We start from the raw sequence: 19,375 nt of genomic DNA on the forward strand, positions 1-19,375 counted from the left end.
CCACCCTGGGCAACAAAGCAAGACCCTTCCCAAAAAATAAAAATAAAAATGAAAAATCAACTGGAGTCAGGCAAGGTGGCACATGCTTGTAATCCCAGCACTTTAGGTGGCTGAGGCAGGATGATCCTTTGAGTTTGGGAATTTGAGACCAGCCTGGGCAGCATAGTGAGACCCTGTCTCTACAAAAATAAATTTTAAAAGCTGGCCACGATGGTGCAGGCCTATGGTATCAGCTACTAGGGAGGCTGAGGCGGGAGGACTGCTTGAGCCCAGGAGATCTAGACTGTGGTGAGCCATGCTTGTGCCACTGCAAAATCAGACCTGGGCAACAAAGTGAGATTCTATCTCAAATAAATAAAATAATTGCTGGCCAGGCGCAGTGGCTCACGCCTGTAATCCCAGCACTTTGGGAGGCCGAGGCAGGTGAATCACCTGAGGTCAGGAGTTCGAGACCAGCCTGGCCAACATGGTGAAACCCCATCTCTACTAAAAATACAAACTTAGCCAGGCCTGGTGGCGCATGCCTGTAATCCCAGCTACCTGGGAGGCTGAGGCAGGAGAATCGCTTGAACCCGGGAGGCGGAGGTTGCAGTCAGCCAAGATCGTGCCACTGCACTCCAGCTTGGGCAATAGAGTGACACTCCGTCTCAAAAAAATAATAATAAGTAAAATAAAATAATAATAATTGCTATTATGTCTGTTGATCCAAAGTCCTGTTTTGGCAGTATTATATGTCTTGTGATTAAAACAAAGTGAAAACCATAATTATTTTCTAAGTTGTGTTTCTTTGGGTAGTCAAATGGTCTTGAAATCTGGTGCGTAACAATAAAATCAATAAAAACAGTTCTTGGGATAGAACACCTCAGGGTTAGTATGTCAGGACGTATTTTCAGAAATGAACACTAGATGTCAGCTTTTAGGCAAGCTTTTCTGAGTCACTGACCCATTTTTACCTCCCGACAAAACCCAAGCCAAGTCTTTTCTGAATGCAGAAACTTTCCTCCTCAGGGAACCCCACTTCCCCAGGGCTCTCCCACTGACACCCCTGATAGGGTAACATTTGAGCTATTAAAATTAGCAGGAACGAAACTAGAAAGTGAAGCACCTATGGAGGTTTCTGGGGAGACATTAAATAAAAAACAGAGAAACAAACAAAAAATATAACCTGCAATTCTCTCCCTCTATTGTACTTTACTATCATTTAAAAGACTAAACACAGGCTGGGTGCATCGGCTCATCCCTGTAATCCCAGCAATTTGGGAGGCTGAGGCTAGAGGATCACTTGAAGCCAGGAATTCAAGACCAGGCTGGGCAACATGGCGAGACTCCATCTCTACAAAACGTAGAAGAATTAGGCAGGTGTGGTGTTGTGTGCCTGTAATCCCAGCTACTCGGGAGGCTAAAGCATGAGAATTGCTTGATCCCAGGAGGCAGAGGTTGCAGTGAGCCAAGATCATGCCACTGCACTCCAGGCTGGGTGACAGAGCAAGAACCTGTCTCAAAATAATAATAATAATAATAATAATAATAAATATATGGCTGTAATCTCAGCACTTTGGGATGCCAAGGCAGGCGGATCATGAGGTCAAGAGATCGAGACCATCCTGGCCAACAGGGTGAAACCCCGTCTCTACTAAAAACACAAAAATTAGCTGGGTGTCGTGGCACGCGCCTATAATCCCAGCTACTCAGAAGGCTGAGGCAGCAGAATTGCTTGTACCTGGGAGGTGGAGGTTGCAGTGAGCCAAGATAGCACCACTGCACTCCAGCCTGGCAACAGAGCAAGACTCTGTCACAAAATAATAATAATAATAATAATAGTAATAATAATAATAATAGGCCATGGCTGGGCGTGGTGGCTCAAGCCTATAATCCCAGCACTTTGGGAGGCTGAGGCGGGTGGATCACCTGAGGTCAGGAGTTCAAGACCAGCCTGACCGATATGGTGAAACCCTGTCTTTACTAAAAATACAAAAAATTAGCTGAGTGTGGTGGCGGGTGCCTGTAGTCCCAGCTACTCAGGAGGCTGAGACAGCCTCCTTGAACCTGGAAGGAGGAGGTTGCAGTGAGTGAAGATCACATGACACTGCACTCCAGCCTGGGCAACAGAGTGAGACTCTGTCCCAAAAGAAAAAAAGAAAAAAAAAAAAGGCTAGATGCAGCGGCTCACACCTATAACCCCAACACTTTGGGAAGGCAAAGGCGGGTGGATCACCTGAGGTCAGGAGTTCGAGACCAGCCTGACCAACATGGCTAAACCCCATCTCTACTAAAAACACAAAATTATCTGAGCATGGTGGCGCATGCCTATAATCCTAGCTACTTGGGAGGCTAAGGCAGGAGAATCGCTTGAACCCAGGAGATGGAGGTTGCAGTGAACGGAGATCATGCCATTGCACTCCAGACTGGGCAACAAGAGCAAAACTCCGTCTCAATAAATAAATAAATATTAAACACAAAAATAATTTCATCTTTGTAATGAAGAGGGTGGAGCATGGGGAGAAGGAAATCTTCCTGAAACAATTACAAAGACCTCATGTCGTGCGTGCATGGTAACAGCAAGTTTTTTCAGCATTTGCTTTCTTTTCCCTTTTTTTGTAAGCAAACAAACAAACAAACAAACTCTACTCTCTGCCTATTTATGCCTTCAGTAACTATTTATGAAGTATTTACGGCGTACAACTTAGTACATGTGTCAGTCTGTGGCAGATGATGGAAGCCTAGAAAACACATATGGACAAGGTCAATCCTCTACCCTTGAGACCACTGCAGTCTCATGGGGGAAATAAGACAGTTACATAAAATAGTGTAAAGTACAGTTTCTAGCATGCACATTTTTTGGTGGCACAGCACAAATTAAGTATGTTTTCTAATTTTTTATTTTGTTTTTTTGAGGCAGATTTTTGCTGTGTCACCTAGGCTTGAGTGCAGTGGCGCCATCTCAGCTCACTGCAACCTCCACCTCCCGGATTCAAGTGATTCTCATGCCTCAGCCACCCGAGTAGCTGGGATTACAGGCACCGCCACCATGCCCGGCTAATGCTTTTTGTATTTTTATTAGAGACGGGGTTTCACCATGTTGGCCAGGCTGGTCTTGAACTCCTGACCTCAGGTGATCCACCCGCCTCGGCCTCCCAAAGTGTTGGGGTTACAGGCATGAACCACCATGCCTGGACAGAAATTAAGTCTTACTAAGAGGCATTTTAGGCCGGGCGCAGTGGCTCACGCTTGCAATCCCAGCACTTTGGGAGGTCAAGATGGGTGGATCACCTCAGGTCAGGAATTCGAGACCAGCCTGACCATTATGGAGAAACCCTTTCTCTACTAAAAATACAAAAATTAGCCACGCGTGGTGGCAGGCACCTATAATCCGAGCTACTTAGGAGGCTGAGGCTGGAGAATTGCTTGAACCTGGGAGGCGGAGGTTGCAGTGAGCCGAGATCGCGCCACTGCACTCCAGCCTGGGCAACAGAGCGAGACTCCCTCTCAGAAAAAAAAAAAAAAAAAAAAGAGGCATTTTACTATTTTATATTGGGTAAGCATGGAAAAGGAGGCAAACTAATTTATTTGAGTGTGTAGAGAAGAAAAAGCAAGTTTTCCTTAACCATTGTAAGGTTCATGGCTGAGACTCCTATAACAAAATACAGATTAACAAGAGAAAAGCATACAAATTTGTGTAATATAAGTTTTACATGATGGGGAGTCTTCCTAAGGAAATGAAGACCCAAAGAAAAGTCTGTGTACTTTTATGCGTAGGTTTGAGAAAGTGGATCGTTGTGCAGAAGTATGACTGAACAAAGCGGGTATGATCTCACGGTAATAAATTGGGGGCATGAGATTAGCAAGACCTGTTTGTTCAGATTATTCTTGGTGTCCCTGTGTGACATTCCTTCCACCCTGATATAGGGCAGGACACCTGCCACATGAGGGTTTTCAAGAGAGATAAGAGGATGACCTTCCTAGGCTTTATGGCCTGCTTCAGAGACGGGTGAGGGAGATGTGACAGTGGCCTTCCAGTATATGCTGTTTTCTCAACTTCCAAGGCGCTATGTTTGGGGGTTGGGTTTCCTATGCCTTATCAGTGCTTACAGTATGACAAGCAGCATGATGAGTGCTTTACAAAGCCTGCACTACATGTCAGGTAGTTTTTACTCATTTGTAAAATGAGCAATCTTCATTTTAGAAAGACTAACCAAAGGCCCAGACATACAGATAGACGGTAGAATCCGGAATTGAAACTAGCTTCCTAAGCTACAATGGAGCGAAGCAAAAAAAGGAACTAAAACTAGGTCTAGGCTGGTAGGCTGGGTGCAGTGGCTCACGCCTGTAATCCCAACACTTTGGGAGGCCGAGGCAGGTGGATCACGAGGTCAGGAGATCGAGACCATCCTGGCTAACACGGTGAAACCCTGTCTCTACTAAAAATACAAAAAATTAGCCGGGCTTGGTGGCGGGCGCCTGTAGTCCTAGCTACTTGGGAGGCTGAGGCAGGAGAATCACTTGAACCCGGGAGGCGGAGCTTGCAGTGAGCCGAGATCGCGCCACTGCACTCCAGCCTGGGCAACAGAGCGAGACACCGTCTCAAAAAAAAAAAAAAAAAGATTTTGAAGCTTATGTTTCAACAGAGCAGATGGAGAAAGTTACATCAAACGTCTTGAGAGGAGGACATGGAATGCCAAACACAAGGATCTAAAAACGGTAGTGGTGCTTTAATCCCACTGCCTTGGGACAGTGACAGAAATCAGGAACAAGAAGAAATACATTTCTTGAATTGGGCAGCTGAAAACCTAAAAAATCGCTATCAAGTCCATTTATTTGTGTGTGTACATTTATTTATTTGTATTATTATTATTATTTGAGATGGAGTTTCGCTCTTGTTGCCCAGGCTGGAGTGCAGTGGCTCATCTCGACTCACTGTAAGCTCCGTCTCCCGGGTTCAAGCGATTCTCCTGCCTCAGCCTCCCGAATAGCTGGGATTACAGGCACGCACCACCACGCCCAACTAATTTTGTATTTTTAGTAGAGATGGGGTTTCTCCATGTTGGTCAGGCTGGTCTCGAACTACCAATCTCAGGCGATCCGCCCGCCTTGGCCACCGAAAGTGCTCGGTTTACAGGCATGAGCCACTGCGCCCTGCCTGCATTATTATTTTTTAATGAGACGGGGGTCTCACTATGTTGCCCAGGCTGGTCAGTAACTCCTGAGCTGAAGCAATCCTCCTGCCTCGGCCTCCCAAAGTGCCATTTATATTTTATACACTCTAAAGGACCATGGGGCAGATACAGCACAGGCGGAAAGTCAGCTTTGAGTTAAGCCTGTTGGAGATGTAACAATACCAGGCAGAAACCCAGAAAGATGGGGCGTAGGGCTGGGTGCAGTGGCTCACGCCTGTAATCCCAGCACTTTGGAGGGCCAAGGCAGGCGGATCACTTGAGACCAGGAGTTGAGACCAGCCTGGGCAACATGGCGAAACCCCGTCTCTACCAAAAATATAAAATTAGCAGGGCGCTCACCTGGAGTCCCAGCTACTGAGGAGGCTGAAGTGGGAGGATCGCTTGAGCCCGGGAGGCGGAGCTTACGGTGGGCCGAGATCGCGCCGCTGCACTCCAGCCTGGGTGATAGAATGAGCCCCTGTCTCAAAGAGAAAAAAAAGGAAAAAAAAAAAAAAAAAAAGAAATGGAAGCGGTGTAGGACCGAAGACGTCTGGGACGGAAGCTCACCCCCAGGAAGGCCTAGGGAGAGAGGCACCGGCGACGTGTCTGCACCACGCGTCACCGGCAAGCGCGGTCCACACTCCAGCGCCGGCACTCGCGAGAGCCGCAAGCGCGGAACCGAATCTGCAGGCGCGCCACTCTTTGCCTGCGGCACCCTTCCTCCAGCTCTCAGGGTGATGGTCGCGATAGTTGCACCAGCAGATGAGGGCGAAAACCTCTTGTGCTGCCTCCCCGTGACCGCCAGTTCCCGGACCACGTTCTCCCCAAGAGCCCAAGAAGGGCAGACAGCCAGGCGCGCTTGGCTGGTCTCGGGAGGAGGAAGTGGCGGAAGTGGGATTTGGGAAACAATCCTGGAGTCGGTGTGCTACGCATGCGCCGAGGGAAGCGGCCAGGCGGGTGGAGGCGGTGACCGCGCGGAGGCACCGGCGGCCCAGAGGCCTATAGTCTCGCGCGCAGAGCCGCGCGCTACGCGGCGATCACAGCACAGCCGATCCAGAGTCCAGTCACGTGACCCGCTCGTGGCAGTCCGTGTGGGGCACTGTAGTAGCATTTAGTGAGTCAGGCGAACCTAGCGGGCTGCCGCCCCAGATCAGTTTCTCCGTCAGATTCCATTTCTCCAGCGGCACCTGAACCCGCGCGGTCCTCTGCGTCTTCTTGCTCCCTGGGGATGGGGCCCGGAGCCCCCTTCTTCATAGAAGGGAAAGAGATTTGAGCAGGTGGAAGGAACAGGTGCCCAGGACGCTGTCCCGACGCCCACACGATGCGCTGAGACCTGAGCTTACCCTCGCGTGTCCCATCGTGCGGTGGTTCTGTCGCGGCCCTATGGGGAGGGACTCTGTCAGACGGGGACGTCACGAGGCGGCCTTGCCGGGCAGGGTATTGGGGGTACCGGCTCCATAGTTTAACTCCGCCTAGTAGTGACCGCGTCTTTTTGCGGTTTTCCTCAGTCCTGTGGCCGGAGACCTCTGCAGTCTCCCTCCCGCAATGGAGACGTCCTAGGAGGTCTTCTGTTTCCATGTTTAGGGAAATGGGAAACCTACATAGTTTAGTAACAAATTGAAAGAGTAGTCCAAAGTCTTCCAACAAAGACGACTGCAAGCCACCATGGCTTCCCTGGCAAATTGAACGATATATAAGAGGAAAACATAATTCCAGTCTTTAATAGTTCCAGAATAAAAGGGGGAAGGAAGATGAAAGCGGGTAACACTTTTAAACTTTTTAATGGCCTAGCATAACCCCGATAGGAAAACCTGACGAGAACAGCGAATGGAAGGAAAAATGTATGCAAGTTTTGCTCATGAGTCTAGACGGAAAAATCTGTAAGCAAAATATTAGCAAAATCTAGTATTATGTGAAAGGAATAATACCATAGCCAACTTATGTGGTTTTTTGTTTTGTTCTGTTTTGTGGGGTTTTTTTTTTTTTGAGACGTTTTGTTCTTTTTTTTTTGAAACCTCCACCTCCTGGATTCAAGTGATTCTCCTGCCTCAGCCTCCCGAGTAGCTGGGATTACAGGCGTGCGTCACCACGCCTGGCTAATTTTTTTTGTATTTTTAGTAGAGACGGTGGGGGGTTTCACCGTATTGGCCAGGCTGGTCTGAAACTCCTGACCTCAAGTGATCCACCCGCCTGCCAAAGTGGTGGGATTACAGGCGTGAGCCACCTCGTCCAGCCAAATTAGGTTGTTTTAACATGAGAAGACAAATTACTGTAATTGAAGATACTAACTAATTAATGGGGAAAATATCATCTTAATAAATGTAGAATAATTCATTAAATTTAACACTTATTCATGATAAACACTCATGGAAAACCAGGAATAGAAGAGAAATTAATCTTATAGAGGGTATCTGCAAAACACCATACACCAAACATCCTACTTAATGGTAAAGCGTTGAAAGCGTTTAAGAACTTGGGGCCTTTAACTCTACAGAATTTCCCACAGTTGTGACTTTGATGATTCCATATACATAGACCATTTCAACATGTTTCTCTGTCCTATTTCCTGCTAATTGGTATGGTTGGATTATTTTATTCCTTGGAACATAGTAATCATAATTATTTTGTAATCTGTATTATGATAATTCCAGTGTCTGAATTTTTTTCAAGGTTTTTTTTTTTTTTTTTTTTTTTTTGAGACAGAATCTCACTCTGTCACCCAGGCTAGAGTGCAGTGGTTTGATCTCAGCTCACTGCAACCTCCCCCTCCAAGGTTCAAGCGGTTTTCGTGCCTCAGCCTCCTGAGTAACTGGGACTACAGGTGTGTGCCACCATTCCTGGCTAATTTTTTGTTGTTGTTGTTGAGACGGAGTTTTGCTCTGTTGCCCAGGCTGGAGTGCTGGAGTGCAATGGCACGATCTCGGCTAACTGCAACCTCTGCCTCCTGGGTTCAAGTGATTCTCCTGCCTCTGCCTCTCAAGTAGCTGGGATTACAGGCGCCTGCCACCACACCTGGCTAATTTTTGTATATTTAGTAGAGGTCAGGTTTCACCATGTTGGCCAGGCTGGTCTCAAACTCCTGACCTCAGGTGATCCACCTGCCTCGGCCTCCCAAAGTGCTGGGATTACAGGCATGAGCCACCACGCCCAGCCTTTTTCAAGTTTCTTTCTGATGTTTATGTTGTGTATACATCCATGGTGTCTTTTCATTTTGCCCAAGCTGGACTCAGTCTCCTGGGACTCAAGAGATCCTCTTTAGCTTCTCTAGTAGCTGGGACTACAGGTGCATGCCAGTGCACCCACAGTGTCTTGTTTCCTTGTGTGTTTACTTTTTGTTCTTGAAAAAGTATTTGTGAGAAAAAGTACTTGTGGCTTCATTTGGAGAAGATCTTTGTTTGCTTCTGCTAGGTGCCTTGAAGCCCTTTCAGTCTGAGACTAGCTTTCATGGGTTGAAGTTCTTTGGATCAAAGCAGATGCAGGTTACAAACCTGGGCGAAAGCTGCCCAGTGACCACATCTACTCAAAGACGGGATTTTATTTATTTATTTATTTATTGAGACAAAGTCTCACTCTGTTGGCCAATCTGGAGTGCAATGGTGCAATCTCAGCTCACTGCAACCTCCCAGGTTCAAGCGATTCTGTTGCCTCAGCCTCCCGAATAGCTGGGACTACAGGCATGCACCACCATGCTCAGCTAATTTTTGTATTTTTAGTAGAGATGGGGTTTCACTAGTTGGCCAGGCTGGTCTTGAACTCCTGACCTCATGATCCGCCCACCTCGGCCTCCTAAAGTGCTGGGATTACAGGCATGAGCCACCGCACCCGGCCAAAGATGGGATTTTAAAAATTTTGCTTTGCCTCCTCCCCACTCCCATTATAGTCAATGCAAAAGCAACCTTTCCCAGTGTTCTGAGATGCTGGTCCACCTTCACTCTTAGGGCATAGCCTATGGTGTCCCAACTTAATATGGGAAGGGTCACCTAGTAGCATTTTTACCGTGGAAAGCCCTAGACGTTGGATGCTGTTTCCATGCCCTGTGAGGCTACTAAAAACAGAACTAGATGTTGCCTGACTAGCAAATATCCTCAGGGCAAGAATAGCTTTTGTGCTTCTCTGTTCCATTTGCTTCTCTGGGTTCTCACCTTCTCTTAGCTTTTATCCTAATAATTTCTTACTATCTTATCAGCAACTCGATGTTTTGGGAAATGTGCCTTATATTTTATTCAGTCTCTTTATTTTATTTTATTCTTTTGTTTTGTTTTGTTTTGAGATGGAATCTCACTCTCTCACACAGTCTGGAGTGCAGTGGCGCAATCTCAGCTCACTGCAACCTCTGCCTCCCAGGTTCAAGTGATTATGCTGCCTCTGTGTCCCGAGTAGCTGGGATTATAGGTGCCCACCAACACGCCTGGCTAAGTTTTGTATCTTCAGTAGACATGACGTTTCACCGTGTTGGCTAGGCTAGTCCTAAATTCCTGACCTCAGGTGATCCGCCCGCCTTGGCCTCCCAAAGTGCTCGGATTACAGGCGCGAGCCATTGTGCCCGGCCTGTTCAGCACCTTTAGTCATTATCAATGGGCACATTGGTTGAATAAACCAGCCCATCATAACTGGAAATAGATGTTTGACATTTCATTCATTTTCTTCAGTCTGTTTATTTTATATCTGAAGATACATTACTGAAGGCTAAGTTCCTGTATCTTTTTTTTTTTTTTTTTGAGATGGAGTCTTGCTCTGTGGCCCAGGCTGGAGGACAGTGGCGCAATCTCAGCTCACTGCAACCTCCGCCTCTCTGGTTCAAGCGATTTTCCTGCCTCAGCCTCCTAAATAGCTGGAATTACAGGCGCATGCCGCCATGCCCAGCTAATTTTTGAATTTTTAATAGAGTCAGGGTTTCACCATGTTGGTAATTGAATTTTGATAGGGAGATAGCCAAAGTCAGACTGATTTTCCTTATCCTTTTTAGTTGACAAGTTCTTTTTATATGGATAGGCTGTTTTTTTCAGGGTCAGACTTGGAGAAGATTTACTGTAATTAGTCTCTTAGCTGTTGGGTCCCTCTCCCACTAGCTAAGTAGGCAAAGAACAACCCCCAACTTCCAGGGAGAATGCAGGAAATCAGCTAATTTTTTTTGTTCTAGTTTTGTATCTTTTAGTGTTCACATGTGCATATACACATAGATATGATTGACGATGCAATATGGTAATTATGGACATTCATTATTTACCAGGTCCCACTGTGTGCCTTAAACTGTGCTGTGTGCTTGATTTATACCTTTGAACGTAAGTTCTTGGACTTATGAAGCAATTAAAGAGCTAGATTTTCGAGAATAATGAAGCCAATTAAAGAACAGTGAAGAATAATGAAGTCAATTAGTGAAGAATAATGAAGTCAATAATTAGTGAATAATAATGAAGAATAATGAAGTCAATTAAAGAGCTAGATTTTCGAGAATAATGAAGCAACCTATTTTTTTCTTTTTAAGAAAGGGTATGGTTCTGTTGCTCCGTCTGGAGTGCAGTGGTGCCAGTCATGGCTCACTGCACCCTTGACCTCCTGGGCTCAAGTGACCCACCCGGGCCTCCTAAGGTGATAGGCATGAGCCACCACACATGGCCAAGCAAATGTTATTTAATTAGAATTGTCATAAGTGCAGCTGTGACAAAGTACAGGGTGTTATAAAAGTGTAAAACAGAAAGACAACCTAATTTGGAAGATTTGGGTAGGTTTCAATGAATAAGTTACAAATTAGTGAGAGAACTGAAGGAGGAACTGGCTAGGTGAAAAGTTGTGAAGTGAGCCTTGTGGGCAGAGGGAATGTAATGTGCAAAGGTCCTGAGATTGAACAGAGTTCGAAAACTTACAGGAATTGGAAAAAGGTTGGTGCTGTTGCAGCATTCTGAGCAAAGAGGAGAGTTGCCAAGATGAGTCTGGCCACATCATATAGGACTTCGTGGGCAATGTTAAAGAATTGTGACATTGGCCGGGCACAGTGGCTGATGCCTGTAATCCCAGCACTTTGGGAGGGCCAGGTGGGCGGTTCACCTGAGGTCAGGAGTCCGAGACTAGCCTGACCAATATGGTGAAACCCTGTCTCTACTAAAAGTACAAAAAAATTAGCCAGGCATGGTGGCTCATGCCTGTAGTCCCAGCTACTCAGGAGGCTGAGACAGGAAAGTTGCTTGAACCCAGGAGGCAGAGGTTACAGTGAGCTGAGATCGCACCACTGCACTCCAGCCTGGGTGACAGAGCGAGACTCCCTCTCAAAAAAAAAAAAGGAAAAAGAAAAAGAATTGCGACATCATCCTGATAATAGAACAATTAGAAATTTTTTTTAAGGTAGTAAGTTTTTTAATCCACTTAAAAATACAAGAGCACAGGCCAAGTGTGGTAGCTTATGCCTATAATCCCAGCACTTTGTGAGGCCGAGGCAGGTGGATCACGAGGTCAGGAGTTGGAGACCAGCCTGACCAGCATGGTGAAACAACGTCTCTACTAAAAATACAAAAAAAATTAGCCAGGCATGGTGGCGCGCGCCTGTAATCCCAGCTACTCGGGAGGTTGAGGCAGGAGAATTGCTTGAATCCGGGAGGCAGAGGTTGCAGTGAGCTGAGATCACACTACTGCACTCCAGCCTGGGTGACAGAGTGAGACTCCGTCTCAAAAAAATAAAATAAAATAAAATACAAGAGCACAAATCCACATTTATTTATTGACTTTTCATTAGTTTAAATCCTTGAGGGGTCCAGCATCACTTGGATCTGTGTCCAATAGCCTTAGCAGGAAGATTGCTTCAGAATTTGCCACGAATCAGGCCACTGTTTCCGTGGGCCCAAGTTACCTTTACCCAGATTACTCTGGTTTTGTTTGGTTTGCTGCCAGACGTCACTGTGTTGTTCTTTGCTTTGTGTACATAAGCACATCTCTTGCCCAAATAGACTTCTGTTTCATCATGGGCATAAACATCTTCAATTTTAAGAAGAGCAGTCTACTCCCTTTGGTTCCGGAGACCCTGCTTATAGCTGGCAAAAATGGCCTTGGACCACGGCTCTCCAGACATAGTTCCTTTTAGAAGTCCTGTTCCTATTCCCAGCAGGCCTCCACAGGAACCAAGATGGTGGGAACAGAATTATTAGAAATTTTTTAAGCCAGGGGGAGATGTGCTCAAATTATGTTTTTTTGTTTGTTTTGTTTTGTTTGAGATGGAGTTTCGCTCTTGTTGCCCAGACTGGAGTACAATGGTGCGGTCTTGGCTCACTGCAACCTCCTCCTCCTGGGTTCAAGCGATTCTCCTGCTTCAGCCTCCCAAGTAGCTGGGATTACAGTCATGCGCCACCATGCCAGGCTAATTTTGTATTTTTAGTAGAAGCGGGGTTTCTCCACGTTGATCAGGCTGGTCTCGAACTCCTGACCTCAAGTGATCCACCTGCCTCGGCCTCCCAAAGTGCTGGGATTACAGGTGTGAGCCACTATGCCCGGCCAAATGTTGGGTTTTATAATGCAGTATTACTTAGCTGAAAATGGAGAATGGGCATGGGCACAAGTGGAAATGAAGACTCCAGTGAGATGACAGAGAGTCTAGCAAAAGATGAAGGCATTTTGAATAATAGTGATGATAGTGAAGTCTAAAGAAGTGTATAGATTCACAAAGCATTTAAAAGGTAGCATCAGGCTGGGTGTGGTGGCTCATGACTGTAATCCTAACAGCTGGGGAGGCTGAGGTGGGAAGATTGCCTGAGTCCATGAGTTTGAGACTAGGCTGCGCAACATAGGGAGACCCTGTCTCTACAAAAATAAAAATAAAAAATATTAGCCAGGCGTGGTGGTGTGTGCCTGCAGTCCCAGCTACCCAGGAGGCTGAGGTGGGAGGATCACTTCAGCATGGGAGGTTGAGGCTGCAGTGAGCCATGATTGTGCCACTGCACTCCAGCCTGGGTGATGGAAGGAGACCCTATTTCAAAATAAAATAAAGTAGGCCAGGCGCAGTGGCTCACCCCTGTAATCCCAGCACTTTGGGAGGCCGAGGTGGGTGGATCACGAGGCGGGTGGATCACGAGGTCAGGAGTTCGAGATCAGCCTGGTCAAGATGGTGAAACCCCATCTCTACTAAAAATATAAAAATTAGCCGGGCATGGTGGCGCATGCCTGTAGTCCCAGCTACTTGGGAGGCTAAGGCAGGAGAATCGCTTGAACCCGGGAGGCAGAGATTGCAGTGAGCCAAGATCGTGTCATTGCACTCCAGCCCAGGCGACAAGAGCGAAACTCCGTCTTAAAAATAAAATAAAGTAAATGAAAAGGTAGGATCCTGGGAGTGTGGGGATAAATTTGATATGATGAGATGATCAAGAGAGCTGCCATATTTTTCTGAAGGAATTTAGATTCCTCTCACTCCTCCCAGGAAAACAAAAGACTTATATTCTCTTTCTGGAATAAGACTATACTATTCAGGAAGCAGAAAGTAAACATTGAAAGTTTGGTCAACATGAAACATAACCTAGGCAAACATAGTTGGAGGAGAGAGGGAAATGCCTACCAAAGGAGCTAAGTAAAAGCTGTACAGGTCTAGGGGCTTTTTAGGGGAATCAAAGGAATTAGAGGAGTTTCTGTTGAGGACCTACTTTTTGGACTCAACTCATGGCTTTGCTCCCCTGTGTCCCCTCACCCTTCATGGGCCTCATGGGTCACCCTGGTTTCTGAGACCTAGCTTCCCATGGTCTGACCCTCACCACTGTCACCTGCATCCCCTTTGTGAGCTTCGGGATTGAGGTCTATCTAGTTTCAGCCTCTGAGGCCAAACCACAGTGCCTCTTCTACCCTAATTAGATAAAACTGTGTTTCCTGGTTAATAGCTGTCAGTTACTGAACAGCCACTCCACGCCGTCCACTTTACTCTGCATGGAAGCTATCCCATATCACATTTAATCCTTCTAACAACTTTGAGGAAGATTCATTATCATTCTGCATTTTAAGATGAGGAAATGTGGAAAAATGAAGGTCAAGGAATTTAAATGTCTGGCCCAAGTTAATAATTCCTATAATTGGCAGATCTGAGACTCCAACGCTGATCTACCCAACTGCACAGCCCAGACTTTACAGGCTACCGTGTCTAGTTTAGCCTCTCTGCTTCACCTCAATCTTAGCTCTGCCTAAGATTTGCGAGCCTGTCTGGAAACATTACTTGGATTTCTGATCATTTCCTTTGCCCGGCAGTGTTGAGAATTGGGGCCTATAAGAGGTGATTATGTCATGAGGGCTGTACTCTCATGAATGGATTAATGCCATTATCTCTGGAGTGGGTTAGTTATCATGGAGGTGGGTTTCTGATAAAAAAAAAAATGAGTTGGGGCCGGGCGCAGTGGCTCATGCCTATAATCCCAGTACTTTGGGAGGCCGAGGCGGGTGGATCACCTGAGGTCATGAGATCGAGACCAGCCTGACCAATATGGTGAAACCCCTGTCTCTACTGAAAATACAAAAGAGCCAGGCATGGTGGCATGTGTCTGTAGTCCCAGCTACTAGGGAGGCTGAGACAGGAGAATTGCTTGAACTCGGGAAGAAGAGGTTGCAGTGAGCCGAGATTGTGCCTCTGCACTCCAGCCTGGGCAACAGAGAGACACTCCATCTCAAAAAAAAAAAGAAAGAGTTGAGACCGCTTCCTCTTCCCATCTCTTGCCCATCCAACAAGGCCCTCACGAAATTCTGGCACCTTGATATTAAACTTTCCAGCCTCCAGAACTGTGATAAATAAATTTCTTTTTAAAATAAATTACCAGTCGGTGGCATTCTGTTATAACAACACAAAACAGAGTAAGAGAGCTTGCCATTCTTGTATTACATCCTGATTCCTTCCAACTTTGCCATAATGGCACACAGGAAGAGCCAGAGCCCAGTCTCTGAGTAAACAATTTCTGTCAATGTAACTTTAATTGGAACATTTAGGGCAAGAGGATTAATTATTGGGCAACTTTACTGCTTAGTCTACTTTTTTTTCTGACACAGAGTCTCGCTCTGTCACTCAGGCTGGAGTGCAGTGGCGTGATATTGGCTCACTGCAAACTCCACCTCCCACCACCTAAGCCTGGCCCTGCTTAGTCTGCTTGATTATTTGTTATTTTCCTCTTAAGTCTTTTCCTGTATGCTTGGTTTTCTTCAAGACCGTTTTGATTAAAGCCACTTTTTGTTTCACTGCTGTTTTTCTCTGAATGTGAACACAGAAATCTGTGTTAGGTTTATGTATGCAGCTGTTTACTCCTGCATTATCTTGTATTGGTAAAAATCTGAAATAAACTACATGTCCATATTGAGTCTGGTTAAATAAAAGATGATAACATGTGGCCCAGAGTGGTGGCTCACGCCTGTAATCCTAGCACTTTGGGAGGCCGAGGTGGGCAGATCACTTGAGCTCAGGAGTTCAAGACCAACCTGGCCAACATGGTGAAACCCCATCTCTACTAAAAATACAAAAATTAGCTAGGCGTAATGGTGCATGCCTGTAATCCCAGCTACTCTGGAGGCTGAGGCAGAACTTGGGAGGCAGAGGTGAGCCAAGATCGCTCCACTGCACTCCAGCCTGGACAACAGAGTGAGACTCCATCTCAAAAACAAAAATTATCCGGGTGTGGTGGTGTGTGCCTGTAGTCCCAGCTACTCCAGAGACTGAGGTAGGAGGGTTGCTTGAGCCCTGGAGGCAGAGGTTGTGGTGAGCCAGAATTGTATTGCTGTACTCCAGCCTGGGCAACAAAGCAAAGCCCTGTTTCAAAAAAAAAAAAAAAAAAAACAGAGAGAGAGGTTATTGGACTTTAGATTGACTGGAGCTTCGAGATTTTTGTTATTTTTTTAGTTTCCTTTTCTTTACCCCTTAAAAAAAATACCATTGAGAGCAAGCTTATTTTAAAATTAGATTTTTTTGTTTGTTTGTTTTTGTTTTTGTTTTGAGTTGGAGTTTTGCTCTTGTCACCCAGGCTGGAGTGCAATGGTGCAATCTCAGCTCACTATAACCTCAGTCTCCCGGGTTCGAGAGATTCTCCTGCCTCAGCCTCCCAAGTAGCTGGAATTATAGGCGCCTGCCACCACACCTGGCTAAAATTTTTTTTTTTTTTTTTGAGACAAAGTCGCGCTCTGTCGTCAGGCTGGAGTGCAGTGGTGCGATCTCCGCTCACTGCAACCGCTGCCTCCCTGGCTCAAGTGATTCTCCTGCCTCAGCCTCCCGTGTAGATGGGATTACAGGCATCTGCCACCACGCCCAGCTAATTTTGTATTTTTAGTAGAGAGGGGGTTTCTCCATGTTGGTCAGGCTGGTCTCGAACTTGACCTCAGATGATCCGCCCACCTCGGCCTCCCAAAGTGCTGGGATTACAGGCGTGAGCCACTGCACCCAGCTGCCACTACTTTCAATGTCAAAAACCACAATTACTTTAGCACCGACTACACCTAGTCTCTACTGTTTCTAACTTACATATCTAAAACTCTTGGTTCAGGTCTCAATGGTACAATTTATTCAATGACAATATGCAAAGGGTTTTGTGTTTCTGTAGTGCAGTGGTTCTCAAAGGACATTGTCAAAATCTCTAAGGAGATTAACCCAAGTTTTTGGGCTGTTTCTGGGATTTCCAAAATTTAACAGGCACTGGGGTACAGAAGAAAAAGCATGAAGGTTGAAGCTGATAGACATGGATACAAAGCCTAATTCATCTCTCTGCTAGTTTCAAAACAGAAGCCAAGTTAAACTGTCTAGGCTTTATTTTCTCATCTTTAAAATGGGGAGAGAAATATTAACTCAGAGGGTTGTGGGGAGACCTGAATTAGAGTATGCCCATGGAGCAACTGGTGAATGGAAGGTGCTCAAGTCCACAGGTGTGTTCTCACTCCCTCTAGTAACAAAACAGTGCAGTCGGCCTGCCACACTTGCAGTTTACATCCTAGATCCAACCAACTGCAGATCAAAAATGTTCAGAAAAAAACAAATAATAAAAAGCAATAATACAACAATAAAAATTATACAAATAAAAAACACAGTATAACAGCCATTTAAATAGCACTTACATTGTATTAAGGTATTATAAATAACCTAGAGATTTAGAATATTCGGAAGGATGTGCGTAGGTTACATACAAATTTGACACCATAGTATATGCACCAGAATATATTAGGGACTTGAACATGCGCGGATACGCGCAGATTTTGGTATCCGTGGGGACAGAGTGGGGTGTCCGGGAACCCTGGAGGCTTGTGTTAAAATGCTCTTTGCGGCTCGCTATATTGAAAGGCGGCGCCAGCTGCCGCGGCAGCCGATTACCCGAGTCTCGCTCCTGCATGGCCAGTGAGCCCCTGGCTGGGGCGGGAGCCTCAATGTCTCAGGCTGTGCAGACAAAAGGAACTCAACCATTAAGCAAAACATGGGAACTCAGTTTATATGAGTTACAATGAACACCTCAGTGACTCTCTTACAGAAGGCAATAACAGATGGCTTAGAAATTGTGGTTTCACCTCGAAGTCTGCACAGTGATTTAATGTGCCCAATTTGTTTGGATATGTTGAAGAACACCATGACTACAAAGGAGTCTTTACATCGTTTCTGTGCAGAGTGCAACATCATAGCCCTTAGAAGTGGCAACAAAGAATATCTTACCTGTTGGAAAAAACTGGTTTCCAAAAGATCACCAAGGCCAGACCCAAAGTTTGATGCACTCATCAGCAAAATTTATCCAAGTCGTGATGAATATGAAGCTCATCAAGAGAGAGTATTAGTCAGGATCAGCAAGCACAATAATCAGCAAGCACTCAGTCACAGCACTGAAGAAGGACTGAAGATAACTGCAGCGAGGCAAGAAACAATAGATTGAAAATGGTAGTGGAGCAGAAGATAACGGTGACAGTTCACACTGTAGTAATGCCTCCACACATAGCAATCAGGAAGCAGGCCCTAGTAACAAATGAACCAAAACAACTGATGATTCTGGGCTTGAGCTTGATAACAACAATGCAGCAATGGAAATTGATCCAGTAATGGATGGCGCTAGTGAAATCGAATTAATATTCAGGCCTCCTCCCACACTTATGGAAAAAGATGACAGTGCACAGACAAGATACATAAAGACTTCTGGTAACACCACTGTTGATTACTTATCCAAGTATCTGGCTGTGAGGTTAGTTTTAGAAGAACTTTGAAGCAAAGGTGAATCAAACCAGATGAGCCTTGATACAGCCAGTGAGAAGCAGTATACCACTTATATAGTAACAGCCAGTGGCCAGTTCACTGTATTAAATTGCTCTTTTTCTTTGGAATTGGTCAGTGAGAAATACTAGAAAGTGAACAAACCCATGGAACTTTACTATGCACATACAAGGGAGCACAAATGAGCTTTTAAAAACCAATTCTGAGACTGAACTTTTTTATAGTGCATTTCTTTAATATTAAAGATGTACCAGCTGGGCACGGTGGCTCACGCCTGTAATCCCAGCACTTTGGGAGGCCGAGGCGGGCGGATCACAAGGTCAAGAGATCGAGACCACCGTGAAACCTCGTCTCTACTAAAAATACAAAAAATTAGCCGGGCACATTGGCAGGCACCTGTAGTCCCAGCTACTCGGGAGGCTGAGGCAGGAGAATGGCGTGAACACGGGAGGTGGAGCTTGCAGTGAGCTGAGATCGCGCTACTGCACTCCAGCCTGGGCGACAGAGCGAGACTCCGTCTCAAAATAAATAAATAAATAAATAAAAATAAAGATGACTGGCATTACTTTTATGGACAGATCTTGGATATGTTGTTCAGTTTTCTTTCTGAGCCAGACTCGTTTACGCTATTCAAATCTTTTCCCCTTAACTTAAGATTTCCTTTTTGGAAGGGACTGCAATTATTCAGTACTGTTTTCTTTTCTTTAAAAAAAAATACCTGAAGTTTCTTGTGGGTTCTCCCCCCCCCCCCCACAAAGTGTGGTTCCACTTGGAGCATCCTTTGACCCAGGAATTTTTCATAGTTTCTGTATTCTTAAAGATTCAGTTGGCTGTCCTTTTCCCGCTCCCCTCAAAAGATTTTTAGTCATACACAATGTTAAATATTATGTATTCCGACTTTTTTTTCCCCCGGAGTCTTGTATATTCATAGTTTTCTATATAAACTGTAGTACCATCATGAAGACCCAAGGCTCAAATTTACTGTCCTTAAAAACAGTTCTCATAGGATTATTCTTTTCATGGTATTTCTTTCATAATATCTCATTTT

At 45.6% G+C, this 19,375-nt stretch overlaps 2 pseudogenes; one reads left to right on the forward strand and one right to left on the reverse strand.

Moving 5' to 3' along the window:
* Nucleotides 1-10,845: 10,845 nt before the first annotated feature.
* Nucleotides 10,846-14,055, reverse strand: LOC129393108 (large ribosomal subunit protein eL33-like; annotated as a pseudogene).
* Nucleotides 14,056-14,990: 935 nt separating this feature from the next.
* Nucleotides 14,991-18,512, forward strand: LOC100989513 (E3 ubiquitin-protein ligase RING2-like; annotated as a pseudogene).
* Nucleotides 18,513-19,375: the final 863 nt, after the last annotated feature.

The sequence above is a fragment of the Pan paniscus genome, chromosome 11 (assembly GCF_029289425.2).
Source record: "Pan paniscus chromosome 11, NHGRI_mPanPan1-v2.0_pri, whole genome shotgun sequence".
NCBI classification, from domain to species: Eukaryota; Metazoa; Chordata; class Mammalia; order Primates; family Hominidae; genus Pan; species Pan paniscus.